Here is a 21206-nt window from a genome sequence, read left to right as displayed (position 1 = left end):
GCTTGAACTCCTAGTCTCAAGTGATCTTCCTGTCTTGGCCTCCCAAAATGCTAGGATTACAGGCATGAGCCACCATGCCCGGCCTTTTTTTTTTTTTTTTTTTGAGACGGAGTCTCACTCTGTCGCCCAGGCTGGAATGCAGTGGCATGATCTTGTCTCACTGCAACTTCCGCCTCCTGGGTTCAAGTGATACTCCTGCCTCAGCCTCCCGAGTAGCTGGGACTACAGGAGTGCGCCAGCACGCCTGGCTAATTTTTTTTTTTTTTTTTTTTTTTTTTAGTAGAGCCGGGGTTTTGCCATGTTGGCCAGGCTGGTCTCAAACTCCTGACCTCAGGTGATCCACCCACCTTGGCCTCCCAAAGTGCTGGGATTACAGGTGTGAGCCACCACACCTGGCCACGCCTGGCCTTTTTAAAGAGACAGTCTCTTAAAAACCTCCTAGGCTGGAGTGTAGTGACACAATTGTAGCTCACTGCAGCCTCCAACTCCTGGGCTCAAGTGATCTTCTTGCCTCAGCTTCCAAAGTAGCTAGGACTACACACATGCGCCACCATGCCTGGCTAATTTTCTTTGTCTTAATTTTTTTGTAGAGATGGGGGTCTCACTATGTTGCTCAGTCTAGTCTCAAACTCGTGGGTGCAAATGATCCTCCTGCCTCAGGTTCCTAAAGTGCAGGCATGAGCCACTGTGCCTGGCTTGTGATGGGCATTTTTAAGTGCAAATGTGTCAGACTGTTGTTATAATAGTAGACCCTCCAGGCCGGGCGCGGTGGCTCAAGCCTGTAATCCCAGCACTGTGGGAGGCCGAGGTGGGCGGGTCACGAGGTCAGGAGTTCCATACCAGCCTGACCAACATGGTGAAAAGCCGCCTCTACTAAAAATACAAAGATTAGCCAGGTGTGGTGGCGTGCACCTGTAATCCCAGCTACTCAGGAGGCTGAGGCAGGAGAATCACTTGAACCTGGGAGGTGGAGGTTGCAGTGAGCCGAGATTGCGCCACTGCACTCCAGCCTGGGCGACAGAGCTAGACTCCATCTCAAAAAAAAAAAGAAAAAGCAGACTTTCCATCCACTGTTCTTTATGTTTGCATAATTTATCTGTAAACTGTAGTACTTTTGTTTACTTAATTTTTTTTGAGACAGGTCTTACTCTGTTGCCCAGCTGGAGTGCAGTGGCATGATCATAGCTCACTGCAGCCTCGAATTCCTGGGCTCAGGTGATTCTCCTGCCTCAGCCTCCAGAGTAGCTAGAACTACAGGTGGGCACAACTGTGCTCAGCTAATTTTTAATTTTAATTTTTTTTTTTTAATGGACATGGTGTCTTGTTTGTTGCCCAGGCTGGTCTCTAACTCCTGGGTTTGAGTGATCCTCCCACCTCGGCCTCCCAAAGTGCTGGATTATGAATGTGAGTCACCTTGCCTGGCCAATTTCAGGAGTTTTTCACACTGCACAGACTACGGAGATCCTGCACTGAAATCAGGAACTGCTACAGGCTTATGGGATGAGATCTGATGTCCTAATGTGGCATTTAAGGTGATACAGTCCAGCTGGCTCCAGCCTACCTCCTCAGGGTTTGTCCTAATCCCCACTAACCAAATGGTTTGCTAAACATTCCATACATACTCTTTCTCTGCACAAATCCTCTCATGGCTGAATCCAGTGACCTATGGCCTGTGGAGATGACCTTTTCCTTCAGCTTTTCCCTTGTCCATAGTCCAGCTCCATTTCTACCTACCTTCTTTATAAAACGTCCCCAAAACATTTCTGCTCCTGGGGATATATTCCATACCCTTTGAACTGCAGTTACATTATTGCTCTGAAACAAACATCAAAATAGTATTTGCTCTTTTAAGAATAATTTTTTAGGCCGGCACAGTGGGTCACGCCTGTAATCCCAGCACTTTGGGAGGCCACAGCGGGTGGATCACCTGAGGTCAGGAGTTCGAGACCAGCCTGGCCAACATGGTGAAACTCTGTCTCTACTAAAAATACAAAAAATCAGCCGGGCGTGGTGGCGGGTGCTTGTAATCCCAGCTACTTGGAAGATTGAAGCAGTAGAATCACTTGAACCTGGAAGGCAGAGGTTGCAGTGAGCTGAGATTGCACCACCACTGCACTCTAGCCTGGGCAACAAGAGTGAAACTCTGTCTCAAAAAAAAAAAAAAAAAGAAAAAAATCTTTTTTGTTTCCTCTGGTAGGGCCTAATAATCCTTTTCTGACAGGGACTGTATTTTACACTTTTTGTGTCTTTTTGCGCCTGTACGTAGTAGACGAGGACCAAATATTTATAAAGATTTACTAGATTTGTCTGAGTTGGAAACACCTTTTGTAATTAAACGGGGAAATAGAAGGGAGTGGGCAAGTAGAAGTGGGGATTTGGTGGGCTATGAATTTCTGCCTCCACCCTGCCTTGCCTTGAAGTGCTTGCATATGTTAACTCTAGTGCTTTATAGAGTCAGGCCCATCCCTTAGTGCTGCAGAACAGAGACAGAACTTGCTCAAAGGGCAGAACTAAGGCCTGGAAAGAGCCCTTCCTGGTTAAAGTGCCACTTTTCTAGGAAAACATTTCTGTGAGCATGGCACTGGATGCAAACATTTTTAGGCCCTTTTCTTTGTTGTGGCTTGATTTCACTGTCTCCTTGGGCTGCTGTAAATGGCAGTATTTGCTGCCTGCCTTCCTCCCAGTGCAGCCCTGACACTATAAGGAACAGTGATGGGCAGAGCTGGGGAAAGACTGCACAGTACACTCTTGTTTCTGACTTGGAACAAGGAAGCAGTCAGGCATTTTGTGTCTTTGTGGCTCTGGATCTGTGCTTTTGCACTAATTTTTAAATATAGGTTTTCATTTCTCCTACTACAGCAGAATTTGAGCAATAGATTCTGGGTAGGAAAGCCTAAGACTGTGTGTGTGTGTGTGTGTGTGTATGAAAGATGATAAAGACTCTCTTGTGCTACTGTGGTTTGAAGTTACGTTTATTTAGAAGACGTAACAAATGAGCTTTGATGGGAACACATGTTCACTTCAGTGCTGGATCTCTGTTAGGGACTTTGTTTTGTTGAGTGCCTAGAAAATCTGCTGATCTCTTTTGTAAAATTTTATTTGTGGGTTTAGCTTATTTATTCCTGTCTCATTATATAAAAGGAGGGCAGGGTAGGGGAGCAGGTCTAGGACTGGACTCTTTTCAAGTCTAAAATTCAATGTTAATAAGAGCACCTTATAAATACATAAAAATCTAGGTGTAGGCCAGGTGCCGTAGCTCATGCCCGTAATTCCAGAACTTTTGGAGGTTGAAGCAGGCAAATTGCTTGGGCCCAGGAGTTTGAGACCAGCCTGGGCAACATAGTGAGACCCCATCTCTGCAAAAAAAAAAGTAAAAGTTAAATGAGCATAGTGGCATGCACCTGTATTCTCGGCTACTTGGGAGGCAGAGGTGGGAGGATTGCTTGAGCCCAGGAGGTTGAGGCTGCAGTGAGCCTTGATTGTACCACTGCATTCCTGCCTGGATGACAGAGCAAGACCCTGTCTCTAAAAAGAAAAGAAAAGAAAAATTTGGGTGTATTATGATTGAATGAACAATCATTAAACAACTTACTCTGTAATAAAAAAATCAGATGATGTCATATATTGATGGAAATATGGAGAAATTAGAGACCTCATACATTGTTGGTGGGAATGTCAAGTGGGCCACTTGGGAAAACAGTCTTTATGTGGTTAAATATAGAGTTACCATATGACCCAGCAATCTCCCTCCTGGCTATCTACCCAAGAGAAATGAAAACAAATGTTCACACAAAAACTTGTACATGAATGTTTATGGCAGCATTATTCATAATAGCCAAAAGGAGAAGCAACCCAAATGTCCGTCAACTGACAGATAAAATGTGGTGTATACATACAAGGGAACATTATTCTGCAATAAAAAGGAACAAAGAGTGATACATGTTACAACATGGATGAACCTTGAAAACATGTTAAGTGAAAGAAGTCAGATACAAAAGTTCACATTTACATGATTCCATTTATGTGAAATATCCAGAATAGGCAATTCTATAGAAACAGAAAGTAGATTAGTGATTGCTTAGGGCTTGGAGGTGGTTGTAGGGGATAGGGAAAAAGATAGCTTAAGGGTATGGAATTTCTTTTTGAGATGATTAAAACATTCTAAAATTGTGATGGTTGCTCCTATTTCTGAATATTTTATACTTTTTTTAAATTTTATACTTAAAATCATTGAATTGTACACCTTAATGGGTGAATCGTATGATGTGTGAATCATATATCAATAAAGCTGTTAATTAAAAACGTATTGGCTGGACATGGTGGCTCATCCCCGTAATCCTAGCACTTTGGAGGCTGAGGCAGTAGGATCACTTGAGCCCAGGGGTTCGAGACCCCATCGATACAAAAAATAAAAAAATTAGCCAGGCGTGGTGGTGCGTGACTGTAACTCCAGCTACTGGGGAGTCTAAGATGGGAGGATCGCTTCAGTCTGGGATTTTGAGGCTGCAGTGAGCTGTGGTTGGGCCACTGCACTCCAGCCTGGGTGACAGAGTGGGACCCTATCCTTTTTTTTTCTTGAGATGAAGTCTCACTTTGTCGCCCAGGCTGGATTGCAGAGGCACGATCTCGGCTCACTACAACCTCTGCCTCCCAGGTTCAAGTGATTTTCCTGCCTCAGCCTCCTGAGTAGCTGGGATTACAGGCACCTACCACCATGCCCAGCTAATTTTTGCATTTTTAGTAGAGACGAAGTTTCACCGTGTTGGCCAGGCTAGTCTTGACCTCCTGACCTCAAGCCGTCCACCTGCCTTGGCCTCCCAAAGTGCCGGGATTACAGGCATGAGCCACCACACCTTGCCAAGACCCTGCCTTTTTTTTTTTTTTTTTTGAGACCGAATCTCACTCTTGTTGCCCAGGCTGGAGTGCAGTGGCGCGATCTCGGTTCACTGCAACCTCCACCTCCAGGGTTCAAGCGATTCTCCTGCCTCAGCCTCCCAAGTAGCTGGGATTTACAGGCATGTGCCACCACGCTCTGCTAATTTTTGTATTTTTAGTACAGACGGGGTTTCACCATGTTGGCCAGGATGGTCTCGATCTCCTGACCTTGTGATCCACTCGCCTTGGCCTCCCAAAGTGCTGGGATTACAGGTGTGAGCCACCACACCCAGCTGAGAGACCCCGTCTTAAAAAAAAAAAAGTCATTTCACTGTTAAAGAAAATCCCCTGCACACCAGAAACGGCCAGCTGATCTCTGATCTTTGACCTTTATGCTTTATCATTGTTTTTTTTTGTTTGTTTGTTTTCCGCAGAGTCTCGCTCTGTCGCCCAGGCTGGAGTGTGTGGCGCGATCTCAGCTCACTGCAAGCTCCGCCTCCCGGTTTCACACCATTCTCCTGCCTTCGCCTCCCGAGTAGCTGGGACTACAGGCGCCTGCCACCACGCCCAGCTAATTTTTTTGTATCTTTAGTAGAGACGGGGTTTCACCATGTTAGTCAGGATGGTCTCGATCTCCTGACCTCGTGATCCGCCCATCTCGGCCTCCCAAAGTGCTGGGATTACAGGCGTGAGCCACCACGCCTGGCCCTTTATCATTGTTTTTAAAGAAATTTCCAACTTTATTGTGGTATAATTTTTCTTTTTTTCTTTTTTTTGAGATAGAGTCTTGCTCTGTCTCACAGGCTGGAGTGCAGTGGCGCAATCTCCACTCACTGTAACCTCCACCTCCCAGGTTCAAGTGATTCTCTTGCCTCAGCCTCCCAAGTAGCTGGGAGTACAGGCACGTGCCACCACGCCTGGCTAATTTTTTGTATTTTTAGTAGAGATGGGGTTTCACTGTGTTAGCCAGGATGGTTTCGATCTCTTGACCTCAGGCAATCCACCCACCTCGGCCTCCCAGGGTGTTGGGATTACAGGCGTGAACCACTGCACCTGGCCCAACAGATGTCTATTTCACTTCATTGAAAAGATTTCTTTTTTTGGAGACAGAGTCTTGCTCTGTCACCCTGATTGGGGTGCAGTGGTGCCATCTTGGCTCACTGCAACCTCCGCCTCCTAGGTTCAAGTGATTTTTGTGCCTCAGCCTCCAGAGTAGCAGGGATTACAGGCATGTGCCACCACAATGGACTGATTCTTGTATTTTTTTAGTAGAGATAGGGTTTTGCCATGTTGACCAGGCTTGTCTTGAACTCCTGACCTCAAGTGATCCACCCACCTTGGCCTCCCCAAGTGCTGGGATTACAGGCATGCGCCACTGTGCCCGGCCCAGTGAAAAGATATCAGTTAGTCATAGAAGGTACTCTTATTTCCCTTTCCAGTCAACCCCAGCCTGCTTCCTTGGACACAGACAGGTGCCAATCTATCACTGTAGATTAAATTTGCGTTTCTTAGAAGTTTCACATAAATGGAATCATATTAATATACAGTCGATCCTCATTATTCACAGAGTTTGTATTTTCAAGTTTGCAAACCTGCTAAAATTTACTTGTAACCCCAAAATCAGTACTTTTGGTGCTTTTGCTATCATTTATAGATATGCACAGAGTGACAAAAATTTTGAGTTGTGTGTTCCTAGCTGAGGTTAAACAAGGCAACATGGTGCTGCCTTCTTTTCAATTATCATACTGTAAATAAGTGTCCTTTTCTTGGTCTATTTAGTACCATGGTTTTTTGCATTTATTTGCTTTTTTTTTACTGAGGCTGAGTCTTGCCCTGTCACCCAGGCTAGAGTGCAGTGGTGCTATCTCGGCTCACTGCAACCTCCGCCTCCCGGGTTCAAGTAATTTTCCTGCCTCAGCCTCGCGAATAGTTGGGATTACAGACACGCACCACCATGCCTGGCTAATTTTTGTATTTTTAGTAGAGATGAGGTTTCACCATGTTGTCCAGGCTGGCCTTGAGCTCCTGGCTTCAAGTGATCTGCCCATCTCGGCCTCCCAAAGTGCTGGGATTACACGCGTGTGCCACTGCACCTGTCCTGATTTGCTTTTTGTTGGTGATTTTTAATGTTTATTTTCATTTTTATTTATTTTACCAGAAAATAAACACTAACTTTATTAATGTAATAGCAACAGAAAGGGTTTCCAATTTCTCAGAAGGAAAATAACATGACAATAGCGCAAGTGTTAAAAGAGTAAATGGCTACATTTCTTGTTCTGATAGCTTCCCATCATACACCAAAGGTTCTTCAAGGACAGCTGCCACCAGAGCTGCTGCAAGATCATGTTTTTCACTGGGTGTAGCTTCACAGTCAACTCCTCAAGCAGAAGACTAAAATATTATTTCTTAGAAGATCTTGGTTGAGGGAGAACATATCAATATGGAGAACAGATCTTTGCTTCTCAAATTCAAGAAAAACCATTAACTAATCTATCAATTTTTCTCCAATACAGTGTGCCAGAGTGCTCTGTGAAGAATCCTTTTCCATCCCTACCACGTGTCTGGGTGAAGGGAGAGGAGGGTTGGTAAGCTGCCAGTACACTAGCAGGCACTCCTGGTGATGCTCTGGGCTCTGCTCCCTTTCTGCCGGGAGTAGCAGGCATCTTTTCTAGCCGCTGCAGCAGCTTGATGTTGTGGGGAGGAAGGGGCCACCCACCAATCACCTCTTCTTGAAGCTGCATTTTTTGTGTTCATAGAAGAGGTCTTAGAGCTCCCCAAATTGACAATCTTTGGGCAGCCATCTCTATCCTTCTCCTAGATGGTGCACTCCTTACAGTAATAGGCACCAGAGACCCCAGGGCCTCCACAGATCACACAGCACCCCTGCTAAGATACGTAGTTACACTCATCACATAGCACACCAGAGTGCAGGGACGCACAGAGGAGTCACAAATCACACACTTGCTGTCACATTTTTCACACAGTCTTCTGATGACAACACCAGCTGGCTTGCAGCAAAAGATCAAATTAGGATGATGTTTAGCCATAGTTCCCAATGAAGCCGGCCGCTAGAAGCCTATTTTTTTATTTTTTCGAGACTGCTTACAGGTGTTAGCCACTGCGCCTGGCCTTGTTGGTGATTTTGATGCTTAAAATGGCCCCCAAACATCGTATTGAAGTGCTGCCTGGTGCTTTTAAACACAAGAAGGCTTTGATTACCTTACAAGGAATGTGTAGGGAAGTTTTGTTCAGGCATGAGTTATAATGCTGTTAACTATAGTTCAGTGTTAATGAATCAGTTATTTATATTAAATAAGGTGTTTTTAAACAGAAACATACCTAAAAGGTTTTATATTGTATGTATGTAGATCTGGAAGGTTATATATTAATTGGTTAATGAAAATATGACTAGATCATCATCTACTGGCTGAGAGTTTATTAAACAAAAAAAAAAAATATGACCAGAGGCCTACAGGAACTTAACCATTTATTGTCTAGGTGCAGTGACTCAGTATTCAATAACTCAGTGTACACAATGACTTTATAAAACATAATTACCATCAGTAATGAGAATTGACTGTATAGTTTCTTGTGTCAGAGCCCTAGCTAAGTGTTCTAGACTTTAATGTCTGGGAGCCACAGACAGTGCTTTTGTTGATAAGTATTCATCCCTTAAATTCCCTCTCCCATTAAAAGTCATTTCCACAGGTCACGTATTATGCATAGCTCAGTTTGTAATATTTCATTGTTTTACCATTAACTTCTTGGGCCATACTGACTTTCAGTTCTCTGAAGGCAGGAATTATTTTTGTCTTGTTAGTAATAATATACTACATGGTCTTACTCTGTAGATACTCAATATGTATTTGATCATATAAGTACTTAAAATTTTTTTTTTCTTTTTTTTTTTTTTTTTTGAGATGGAGTCTAGCTCTTTCGCCCAGGCTGGACTGCAGTGGCGCTATCTCAGCTCACTGACTGCAATCTCCGCTTCCCGGGTTCACGTCATTCTCCTGCCTCAGCCTCTCGAGTAGCTGGGACTACAGGCACCTGCCACTGCACCCAGCTAATTTTTTTGTATCTTTAGTAGAGACGGGGTTTCACCATGTTAGCCAGGATGTTCTCGATCCTCCTAACCTCGTGATCCGCCTGCCTTGGCCTCCCAAAGTGCTGGGATTACAGGCATGAGCCACTGTGCCCGGCCTGCAAATTTAAATTTAATGGTCCCTGACTAATTTGGAGACTTTATAGTTGCAATTCGGACAAAAAATTGGTTTGGTGGTGAGTATTCTGGTTTTATGTGTGTGTGTGTTGTGTGTGTGTGTGTGTGTGTGTGTGTGTGTGTGTGTGTTTTAGAGAGAGTCTTGCTAATGTTACTCATGCTGGTCTCGAATTCCTGGGCTCAAGTGATCCTGCTGCCTCACCCTCCCATGTATACCACCATGCCTAGCTAGTGAATATTCTGAAACTTATTTATAAAGACTTATGCTCAACTTGAAGATGTTGTATGGATCAGGGTCAAGCAGCATGCTAGGCAGGATATACATAGGCTATTTTGGTTTACTGTTTTTGGTACTTTACCTGGAGACAGGGCAGCAAAAATTAAAGTGAGTTCATTAGCATAGAAAATATAATGAATATTAAAAAGCTTCTTCTCTATTTGGGAAGATGTATTATAAAATATGTGGCTATCTTTTTTATTTATTTATTTTTGATACGGAGTCTTGCTCGGAGTCTTGCTCTGTTGCCCAGGCTGGAGTGCAGTGGTGCGATCTTGGCTCACTGGCTCACTGCAAGCTCCGCCTCCCAGGGTCACGCCATTCTCCTGCCTCAGCCTCCTAAGTAGCTCGGACTACAGGCGCCCGCCACCACGCCCGGCTAATTTTTTGTATTTTTTAGTAGAGATGGGGTTTCACTGTGTTAGCCAGGATGGTCTCGATCTCCTGACCTTGTGATCCACCCACCTCGGCCTCCCAAAGTGCTGTGATTACAGGCGTGAGCCACCATGCCTGGCCAATATGTGGCTATCTTACATATTTTGCAGGTGTCTCTAAAGTAAGTGCTGACCTTGGTGCCAGGGAGCCCATATTAAGTTTGAGTAATTTCATGAAGCAGAGTGTACCAGGCAGGACCACTTGGACCCTTAAGCATATTAACTTGACTGTTTACAGTATTACTTTTCATTGGTAGAATTGGGACTATATACAAAATTATTAATTGGCCAGGTGCAATGGCTCATGCCTGTAATTCCAGCACTTTGAGAGGCTGAGGCAGGAGGATCAGTTAAGCTTAGAAGTTCAAAACCAGCCTGGACAACCCAGCAAGGCCCACTTATCTACCAAAAAATAAACAATTAGCTGGGCATGGTGGGACATGCCTAAAATTCCAGCAACTGGGGAGGCTGAGGTAGGAGGATCACTTGAGCATAGGAGTTGGAGGCTGCAGTGAGCAGTGATCATACCACTGCACTCCTGCCTGGGTGAGAGTGAGACTCTGTCTTTAAAAAAAAAAAAAAAAGCTCAAGAGTTCAAGACCAGCCTGGGCAACGTAGTGAGACCCTGTCTCTATGTAAAAAAAAATAGAATTATTAACTGTAACAGAGACTGGAGTAATGAGAAATTGGCTAGTCAGAAGTAGAGAGAGGCTGGGTGCAGTGGCTCATGCCTGTAATCCCAGCACTTTGGGAGGCTGAGATGGAAGGATCACTTGAGTCCAGGAGTTTGAGACCAGCCTGGGCAACATGGTGAAACCTTGTCTCTACAAAAAATAAAAAAATTAGCTGGGTGTGGCAGCATGTGCCTATAGTCCCAGCTACTAGGGAGGCTGAGATGGGAGGATTGCTTGAGACCAGGAGATGGAGGCTGCAGTGAATCATGATCGTGCCACTGCACTTTAGCCTGGGTAACAGAGTAAGACCCTGTCTCAAAAAAAAGAGAACGCTGTAGAATATAAGAAGACAATATATGTATATATAGCCTTCTATATATACATATTTTATATATTATATAGTCTTCCTATATATTATATATATAAAATATATTAAGTTAAAAAGGAAGACTATATAACATATATATTACATATATATGTGTTACACACACACACACACACATTATATATATATATATATATATTTTTTTTTTTTTTTAAGGGAAAGGGTCTTGTTTTGTCACCCAGGCTGGAGTACAGTGGTGCAATTATAGCTCACTGCCACCTTGAACCCACCTTGGGCTCAAGGGATCTTCCCACCTCAGCTTCCCAAGTAGCTGGGACTACAGGTGTGCACTGCTGCACCCAGCTAATTAAAACAATTTTCTGTAGAGGTCTTGCCATGTTGCCCAGGTTGGTCTCAAACTCTTGGGCTCAAGCGATCCTCCCTCTTTGGCCTCGCAAAGTGTTGGGATTACAGGTGTGAGCCACCACGCCTGGCCACTCTTGAGTAAGGTTTCTTTCACACAGTGTAATGTTTTAATTTATACATGCTGTTGTCTGTATCAGTAGTTTATTTTTATTGCTATATAGTATTTCATTGCATTAACACTACAGTTTGTTTATTCTCCTGTTGATAGATATTTGGGCTGTTTGCAGTGTTTGCCTTATGAGTAAAGCTTTTATGAACTTTTTTGCACAGGTTTTTTGTGTGGACATACACATTCATTTCTCTTGAAGAGACTAGAATTGCTGGGTCATAGGATAGATGTATGTTTAGCTTTATAGGAAACTGTTAACACCTTTTCCAAAATGGTTGTACCATTTTTACACTCTCACCAGTAATGTATGAGAGTTGTGGTTGTTCCACATTTAGCAACATTTAGTGTGTTGTAGTGTGTTTTTAATTTTAGCCATTTGGGTGAAAGTATAGTGGTAACTCATTGTGGTTTTAATTTTCACTTACCTGAATGCTAATGATATTGAGCACCTTTTCCTGTACTTAACGGTCTTTGTGTATCTTCGTTTGTGAAGTATGTATTCAAATCTGTTGCCCTTTTTTTTTTTTAAATTGGCTTTTTTATTTTTTAAAGAAATGTATCTTTTAGAGATAGGACCTCCCTATGTTGCCCAAGCTGGACTTGAACTTCTGGGCTCAAAGGATCCTTCTGCCTCATCCTCTCAAGTAGCTGGGACTATAGGTGTTCACCACTGTGCCTGGCAGGGTTTTTTTTGTTTTTTTTTTTTTTTGTTACTGAGTTTTAGGAAGTTTTTTTGTATTCTGGATACTATATTTTTTGTTTTTTGTTTTTTTTTTTTTAGAGACAGGATCTTGCTCTGTCGCCCAGGCTGGAGTGTAGTAGCTTGATCATAACTTAGTGTACCCTCTAACTCCTGGGCTTAAACGACCCTCCTGCCTCAGCCTCCCTAGTAGCTAGGACTACATGTGCATACTACCATGCCCAGCTTATTTTCTTTTTAAAAATTTTTTGTAGCAATGGAGGTCTCAGCATATTTGCCCAGGCTGATCCTGAACTCCTGACCTCAAGCATTCCTCTTGCCTGGGCCTCACAAGATGCTAGGAATACAGGCGTGATCAAGACTCCATCTTATAAATAAATAAATAATCAGAGGTTTTCAATTTTGATGAAGTCCGATTTATCAATAATTTCTGTTACGGTTATTGCTTTCTGTGTTCTGTCTGAGTGTCTGAGGACACCTTGCCTACCTGTTAAGTGTTGGACATTTCTAGCAAGGCTTGAAGTCAGGTAGTGTAAATCATATAACTTTATTTTTTTTGAGACAGGGTCTGGTTCTGTCACCCAGGGTGGAGTGCAGTGGCATGATCTCCGCTCACTACACCCTCCACTTCCTGGGCTCAAGCCATTCTCCCACTTCAGCCTCCCGCGTAGCTAAGACTACAGGTGAGCTCTGCACACCTTGGCCTCCCAAAGTGCTGGGATTATAGGTATGAGCCACCATGCCCAGCCTAACTTTATTTTTTTGTGTTTTCACCTACAAGCTTTCTAGTTTTAGCTTTTACATTTTGGTCTCTGAGTCATCCTAAGTTAATTTTTGTTATTGTGTGAGATTGGGGCTGGTGTTTCTTTTTCCTCCACATAGATAACTGATTGTTCCATTACTAGCAACATTTGTTGAAAAGACTTGTGTATTAGCTATTGCTCTGTAACAAATTATTCCAAAACTTAGCAGTTTAAAACAGCAAACAGTTATTACCTCAGTTTCTGAGGGCTAGGAATTCAGAAGTGGCCCAGGCTAGAGTGAAGTGGTGATCACAGCTTACTGCAGCCCTGGCCTCCTGGGCTTGAGTGATCCTCCCAACTCAGCCTCCCAAGCTGGAACTACAGGCATGCGCCACCATGCTGGGCTAGTTTTTTCTATGTTTTTGTAGAGATGGGGTCTCACTTTGTTGCCCAGGCTGGTTTTGAACTCCTGGGCTCAAGTGATCTTTCCCTGTTGGCCTCCCAAAGTGTTGGGATTATAGGCCTGAGCCACCATGCTTGGCTTAGAGGATCTGTTTTCAAGATGACTTATTCATAAAGCTCTTTGCAGGAAGCCTCAGTTCCATATCGTTTATCTCTACCCAGGGCTTTTGTTTGTTTGTTTTTAAATTTTCCCTACTTTAAAGCTAACAGGTTATACACAGGGCTCTTTGAGTTTCCTCATGGCGTGCAGTTATCTCCTCCAGAAATGATCTAAGACAAAGTAAGGAAGAAACCATGAAGCCTCTTATGACCTAGTCATACACTATCACTTCTGCCATATTCTTTTCATTAGAATGAGTCACTAAGTCTAGCCTGTACTCAAGGAGAGAGGAGGATTTCACTTTTTAGAGGGAAGAATGTAAAAAAATTTGACATAGTTTAAAACTACCAAAATTTTCTCTCCCCATTGGTTTGCTTTGTTACTTTTGTCGAAAAACAATTGACTGTTACATCCTGATTTGTCGCTGGCAAAAAACCCAAAAACAATTGACTCTGTAGATATGGGCCTGTTTGTGAAATCTGTGTTCTGTTCCACTGATCTATTTGTTTATCCATATGCCAGTACCCCACTACTGTAGCTTTATAGCAAGTCTTGACGTGAGGCAGTGTAAATAACCCAACTTTATTGTTTATCAAGATTTATTTGAATATTACAATTTCTTTTTATTACCATATAAATTTTAGAATTAGCTTGTCAATTTCTGTAAAAAAGTCTCCTGCCATTATGGTTGAGATTCCACTGAATTTATAGATTCATTTGGGGAGAATTGACATCTTAACTATATTGAGCCTTCTAATCCATGTGCTGTGTGAGGCATATTTCTTGATTTATGCCTTCTTTACTATCTTGCTACATTATTTCATTGTTTTTAATGTAGAATTCTTTCACGTTTTGTTAAATTTGACCCGACATTTGATTTTTTTGATGCTATTGTAAATGAAATTTTTAAATTGTAGTAAATATACATGAGAAAACGTAGAATTTTAGCTATTTTGAAGGGTATGATGCAGTGGCATTAAATACATTCACAATGCTGTTTTGAGAACTACTTTCATCATCCCAAATAGGAACCCTACCCATTATATAGTAACACCCCATTCTCACCTCCCCCAGCCCCTTGTATGTTCTTAATAATCTTTTTGTCTCAATGAATTCGCCTATTTTATTTTATTTTATTTTTGAGACTCAGTCTCACTCTGTCACCGAGGCTGGAGTGCAGTGGCCCAGTCTTGGCTCACTGCAGCCTCCACCTCCCAGGTTTAAGTGATTCTCCTGCCTCAGCCTCTCAAGTAGCTGGGATTACAGGTGCCCGCCACCACGGCCGGCTAATTTTTGTATTTTTAGTAAAGATGGGGTTTCACCATGTTGGCCAGGTTGATCTCGAACTCCTGACCTCAAGTGATCCGCCTGCCTCAGCCTCCCAAAATGCTGGAATTACAGGCTTAAGCAACTGTGCCCAGCCCTGTTTTATTTTATGTAAGTGGAATTATAATTATATAATTTTTTCCCTTTTGTGCCTGGCTAATTTCACTTAGCAAAATGTTTTCAAGATTCATCCATGTTGTGACATGCATCAGAATTTCATTCCTTTTTAAGGCTGAATAATATTTCACTGTATGTATATACCGCATATCTTTATCCATTTATCTGTTGATGGACATGGGTCATAGACACCATTTGGTTATTGTGAATAATGCTGTGAACATTGGTGTATAAATATCTGTTTTGGATTCCTCCTTTCAGTTCTTTTGGGTATAGACCTAAAAGTGGAATTGTTGAATCATATGGTAATTCTATGTTTAACTTTTTGGGGAATTGCCATACTGTCTTCTTTACATTCTCACCAGCAGTGCACAAGTGTTACAATTTCTTCATATCCTTGCCAACACTTATTTTCTATTTTTTTTTTTTTTTTATAACTTGGGTGTGAAGTAGTTTCTCATTGTGGCTTTGATTTGCATTTCCCTAATGACTAATGAAGTTGAGCATCTTTTTGCATATTTTTTGGCCATTTGTAAATCTTCAGAGAAATGTCTAAGGCCTTTGCCCATTTATGAATTGGGTTATTTTTGTTGTTGTCGAGTTATACAAGTACTTCATATGTTCCATATATTAATCCTTTATCAGATGTATGATCTGCAAATATTTTCTGCCATTCTGTGGGTGATGTTTTCACTCTTTTTAAATTAATTAATCGGTTTTTTAGAATAGAGATGGGATCTCACTATATTGCTCAGGGTGGTCTCAAACTCTTGGGCTTAAGTGATCCACCTGCATCAGCCTCCCAAAGTGTTGAGATTACAGGTATGAGCCACCGTACCCAGACTAATTTTATTTTTTTAAGTTGTTGTTATTATTATTATTATTATTTTTTGAGATGGAGTCTCACTCTCTCACCCAGCCTGGAGTGCAGTGGCGTGATCTCTGCTCACCACAATTTCCGCCTCCCAGTTCAAGCGATTCTCCTGTTTTAGCCCCCCGAGTACCTGGGATTACAGGCACATGCCACCGCAACTGGCTACTTTTTTGTATTTTTAGTAGAGATGGGGTTTCACCATGTTAGCCAGGCTTGTCTTGAACCCCTGACCTCAGGTGATCTGCCCACCTCGGCCTCCCAAAGTGTTGGGATTACAGGCGTGAGCCACCGCGCCTGGCCAATTATTATTATTTTTTAAGAGATAGGGTCTCATCCTGTCACCCAGGCTGGAATGAGTGATATGAATGTAGCTCACTGCAGCCTCAAACTCCTGGGCTCAAGTGACTGCCTGCCTGCCTCAGCCTTCCAAGTAGCTGAGACTACTGGTATGAGCCAGTGCAACTCAGCTGATTTTTTAAAAATAAAAAAAAAATTTTTTTGTGGAGATGGGATCTTGTTATGTTGCCCAGGCTGGTCTCAAACTGAGCTTAAGCAATCCTCCTGCCATGGCTTCCCAAAACTGTAGGATTTCAGGCCCTTGGATTTCTTTGTTTTTTGTTTTGTTTTGTTTTGTTTTTTTTGAGACGGAGTCTTGCTCTTGTCACCCAGGCTGGAGTGCAATGGCAAGCTCGCTGCAACCTCTGCCTCCAGGGTTCAAGTGATTCTCCTGCCTTAGCCTCCCAAGTAGCTGGGATTACAGATGCCCACCACCATGCCCGCTAATTTTTGTATTTTTAGTAGAGACGGGGTGTTGCCATGTTGGTCAGGCTGGTCTCAAACTCCTGACCTAGTGATCTGCTCGCCTCAGCCTCCCAAAGTGCTGGGATTACAGGTGTGAGCCACTGTGCCTGGCCGATTTCTTTCTTTTTTTTTTTTAAGATGAGGTCTCGTTCTATCACCCAGGCTGGAGTGCAATGGCACGATCTTGGCTCACTGCAACCTCTGCATCCGGGTTCAAGTGATTCTCCTGCCTTAGCCTCCTGAGTAGCTGGGATTACAGGTGCCCACCACCACACCCAACTGATGTTTTAATTTTTAGTAGAGACAGAGTTTCACCAGGTTGGCCAGGCTGGTCTCGAACTCCTGACCTCAAGTGATCCACCTGCCTTGGCCTCCCAAAGTGCTGGGATTACAGTTGTGAGCCACAGCGCCTGGCGTTTCTTTTTTTTTAGACACAGTTTCGCTCTTGTCGCCCAGGCTGGAGTGCAGTGGCGCGATCTCAGCTCACTGCAGACTTGATCTCTTGGGCTCAAGTGATTCTCCCACCTCAGCCAGACTCCCGAGATGCTGGGACTACAGGCATCTGCCACCACACCCAGCGAATTTTTGTGCTTTTTGTTTTTGTTTTTGTTTTTGTTTTTTGAGATGGAGTCTTGCTCTGAAGCCCAAGCTGGAGTGCAGTGGCGCAATCTCGGCTCACTGCAAGCTCCGCCTCCCGGATTGACACCATTCTCCTGCCTCAGCCTCCCAAGTAGCTGGGACTACAGGCGCCCGCCACCACGCCTGGCTAATTTTTTGTATTTTTAGTAGAGACGGGCTTTCACCGTGTTAGCCAGGATGGTCTGCATCTCCTGACCTCGTGATCTGCCCGCCTAGGCCTCCCAAAGTGTTGGGATTACAGGCGTGAGCCACCGCGCCTGGCTTTGTGTGTTTTTTTTTTAGATATGGGGTTTCGCTGTGTTGCCCAGTCTGGTCTTGAACTCCTGGTCTCAAGTGACCCACCTGCCCTAGCCTCCCAAAGTGCTGGGATTACAGGTGTGAGCCACAGTGCCTGGGTAATGTAGATTTTTACATAGTTTATGTATCAGTTGACTATTAAGTGGTATATGAAAAAGAGATAAATGATAAACCAAAGGTACAGAGACAGCGGCCCTTTTTTTTTTTTTTTTTTTAAGACGAGTCTCGCTCTGTTGCCAGGCTGGAGTGCAGTGGCGATCTCGGCTCCCTGCAACCTCTGATTCCCATGTTCAAGTGATTCTTCTGCTTCAGCCTCCCAAGTAGCTGGGATTACAGGCACGTGCCACCATGCCCAGCTAATTTTTTTTTTTGAAGTAGAAACAGAGTTTGACCATGTTGGCCAGGATGGTCTCCATCTCCTGACCTCATGATCTGCCTGCCGCGGCCTCCCAAAGTGCTGAGATTACAGGTGTGAGCCACCACGCCCTGCCTACAGTGGCTTTTATGTTTACTTATGTAGTTACCCTTACCAGTGTTCTATATTTTTTCTTTTTCTTTTTAGCTACTGTCTAGTGTCCTTTCATTTTAGCCTGAAGGACTCCCTTTAGCATTTCTTGTAGATCTGGTCTAGTAGTTAGCAACTCCCTTAGTCTTTATCTGGAAATGTCTTAATTTCTCTTTCATTCTTGGATAGTATTTTCAGATGTAGAATTCTTGGTTGACAGTATTTTCCTTTAGGACTTATATATGTTATCCTACTGCCTTTTGGAGGTTTCTGAGGAGAAATCTGCTGTTAATCTCGTTTAGGATCTTTTGTACTTGAGGCATCAGTTTTCTCTTCTGCTTTAAATATTCATTCTTGTCTTTTGGTTTCAATAGTTTCATAACACGTTTTTGTTTTATAATGTGTCTCATATGGGTCTCTTTGAGTTTATCCTGTTTGGGTTCATTGGGATTCTTTTTTTTTTTTTTTTTTTCAAGACAGAGTTTCACTCTGTCACCCAGGCTATAGTGCAGTGGTGCAGGTTGCTCACTGCAACCTCCGCCTCCCAGGCTCAAGTGATTCTCATGCCTCAGCCTTCCTAGTGGCTGGGATTACAGGTGTGCACTACCACGCCAGGCTAATTTTTGTATTTGTAGTAGACATGGGATTGTGCCATGTTGGCCAGGCTGGTCTCGAACTCCCGACCTCAAGTGATCTGCTTGCCTTGGCCTCCCAAAGTGCTGGGATTACAGGCATGAGCCACCACACCTGGACTTCATTGGGATTCTTGAATGTATATAGTTGACTCTTGTACAGTGTGGGGGTTGGGGTGTCAACTCCCCACACAGTCAAAAAATCTGCATATAACTTTTGACTCCCTCAGAGCTTAATTACTAGTAGCTTACTGTTGACTGGAAGCCTCACTGATAACATACACAATTAATATATAATTTGTTTGTTGTATATATTTTAAAATTTTTCTCGTTTTAGAGACAGGGTCTTGCTTCGTTGCCCAGGCTGCAGTGCAGTGGTACAATCATAACGCACTGCAGCATTGAACTCCTGAAATTAAGCAATCCTCCCACCTCAGCCTCCTGAGTAGCTGAGACTATAGGTGTGCATCACCACGCCTGGCTATTTTTTTTTTTTTATAGAAATGGGGTCTCACTGCGTTGCCCAGGCTGGTCTCAAACTCCTGGGCTCAAGTGATCCTCTCACGTTCACCTCCCAAAGTGTGCAATTACAGGCATGAGCCACCGCACCCAGTAGCTATAGGGTTTTCATAGATACCCTTTATTAAGTGAGGAAGAAGTTTCCTTCTATCTTTAGTTTGTTGAGAGGTTTTTTTGGAAACAGTCTTGCTCTGTTGCCCACACTGGAGTGCAGTGGCGTGATCTTGACTCACTGCAACCTTTGCCTCCCGGGTTCCAGCAATTCTCCTGCCTCAGCCTCCCGAGTAGCTGGGATTACAGGTGCCCGCCACCATGCACAGCTAATTTATTTTTATTTATTTTTAGTAGAGACGGGGTTTCACCATGTTGGCCAGGCTGGTTTCGAACTCCTGACCCCAAGTGATCCTCCCGCCTCAGCCTCCCAAAGTGTTAGGATTACAGGCGTGAGCCACCACACCCAGCCTGTTGAGAGTTTTTAATTATGAATGGGTACTGAATTTTGTCAGGTTTTTTTCCTGTATTTATTGAGATGATTATATCTTATGGCTTTTCTCCTTATTTCTGTTAATATGATGAGTAGTAATACTGAGTGATTCTTTAGATGTTTAATCAACCTTGCATTTCCCACTTTGTTATGAGGGATTCTTTCTATATATCACTGGAATTGTTTTGCTAAAAATTTTTGAAGATTTTTGTATCTGTATTCATGAAGGACATTGTTCTATAATCTTTTTTCTTATTTATTTTGTTAAGGTTCTTTTTTAGGTTTTGTTATTAGAAATAATTGACCTTGGCCGGGCGCAGTGGCTCATACCTGTAATCCCAGCACTTTGGGAGCCCAAGGCGGGTGGATCTCGAGGTCAGGAGATCGAGAGCATCCTGGCTAACACGGCGAAACCCCGTCTCTACTAAAAATACAAAAAAAATTAGCCGGGTGTGTGGCGGGCGCCTGTAGTCCCAGCTGCTGGGGAGGCTGAGGCAGGAGAATGGCGTGAACCCGGGAGGCGGAGCTTGCAGTGAGCCGAGATTGCGCCACTACACTCCAGCCTGGGTGACAGAGTGAGACTCCCTCTCAAAAAAAAAAAAAAAAAAGAAATAATTGACCTTGGCCAGGCATGGTGGCTCACGCCTATAATCCCAGCACTTTGAGAGGCTGAGGCAGGTGGATCACTTGAGGCAGGTGGATCACTTGAGGTCAGGAGTTCGAGACCAGCCTGGCCAACGTGGTGAAACCCCGTCTTTACTAAAAATACACAAATTAGCTGGGCGTGGTTGCACGCTCCTATAATCCCAGCCACTCAGGAGGCTGAGGCAGGAGAATCACTTGAACCTGGGAGACAGATGTTGCCATGAGCTGAGATTGCGCCATGCACTCCAGCCTGGGTCACAGAGTAAGATTATGTCTGAAAAAAAAAAAAGCAATAATTGACCTCGTAAAACAAGTTGGGAACTACTCTCTTTCTCTCTCTTTCTGTTTTCTGAAAAAAAATTATGTAAGATTGATATTTCTTTCTTAAAAGTTTGATAGAATTCACTAGTGAAACCTAGTCTGGAGTTTTCTTCGTGGAAAGATTTTTGATAGCAGACTCAGTTTTCTTAATAGATATAGGAGTATTCAGATTATTATTATTATTATGAGACAGAGTCTTGCTCTGTTGCCCAGGTTTGAGTGCAGTGGCACGATCTTGGCTCACTGTAACCTCTGCCTCCCGGGTTCAAGTGATTCTTCTGCCTCAACCTCCCAAGTAGGGCAAGTAGCTATGATTACAGGCGCCCGCCACCTTGCCAGCTAATTTTTGTATGTTTAGTAGAGACGGGGTTTCACCATGTTGGCCAGGTTGGTCTCAGTCTCCTGACCTCATGGTCCGCCTGCCTCAGCCTCCCAAAGTGCTGGGATTGCAGGTGTGAGCCACCACACCCGGCCTGTTCTTTCTTAAAGATGCTTGTGGCTCTTGCCTGTAATCCCAGCACTTTGGGAGGCTGAGGTGGGTGAATCACTTGAGTACAGGAGTTTGAGACCAGTCTGGGCCACATGATGAAATCCTGTCTTTACAAAAAATACAAAAATTAGCTGGGCATGGTGGTGCATACCTGTAGTTTTAGTTACTCTCAGGGCTGAGCTGGGAGGATCGTTTGAGCCCAGGAAGCA

At 43.5% G+C, this 21206-nt stretch overlaps 1 protein-coding gene and 1 pseudogene across 3 annotated transcripts in view; one reads left to right on the top strand and one right to left on the bottom strand.

The window, feature by feature from the left end:
* IP6K1 (inositol hexakisphosphate kinase 1) overlaps positions 1 to 21206 on the top strand; it is a 63032-nt gene that overhangs the window by 3355 nt on the left and 38471 nt on the right. Inside the window, exon 2 of one of the 3 annotated variants that reach the window (XM_055382451.2) lies at positions 8796 to 9156. The exons of the other annotated variants lie outside the window; for them this stretch is intronic. The gene's annotated coding sequence lies outside the window, so the exon portion shown is untranslated. The remainder of the gene's footprint in view (positions 1 to 8795; positions 9157 to 21206) is intronic. 3 annotated transcript variants of the gene reach the window in all.
* LOC101143554 (PHD finger-like domain-containing protein 5A) lies at positions 7595 to 7922 on the bottom strand (annotated as a pseudogene).

Source organism: Gorilla gorilla, chromosome 2 (assembly GCF_029281585.2).
Source record: "Gorilla gorilla gorilla isolate KB3781 chromosome 2, NHGRI_mGorGor1-v2.1_pri, whole genome shotgun sequence".
NCBI lineage: Eukaryota > Metazoa > Chordata > Mammalia > Primates > Hominidae > Gorilla > Gorilla gorilla.
This window is presented reverse-complemented; position numbering and strand designations above follow the sequence as displayed.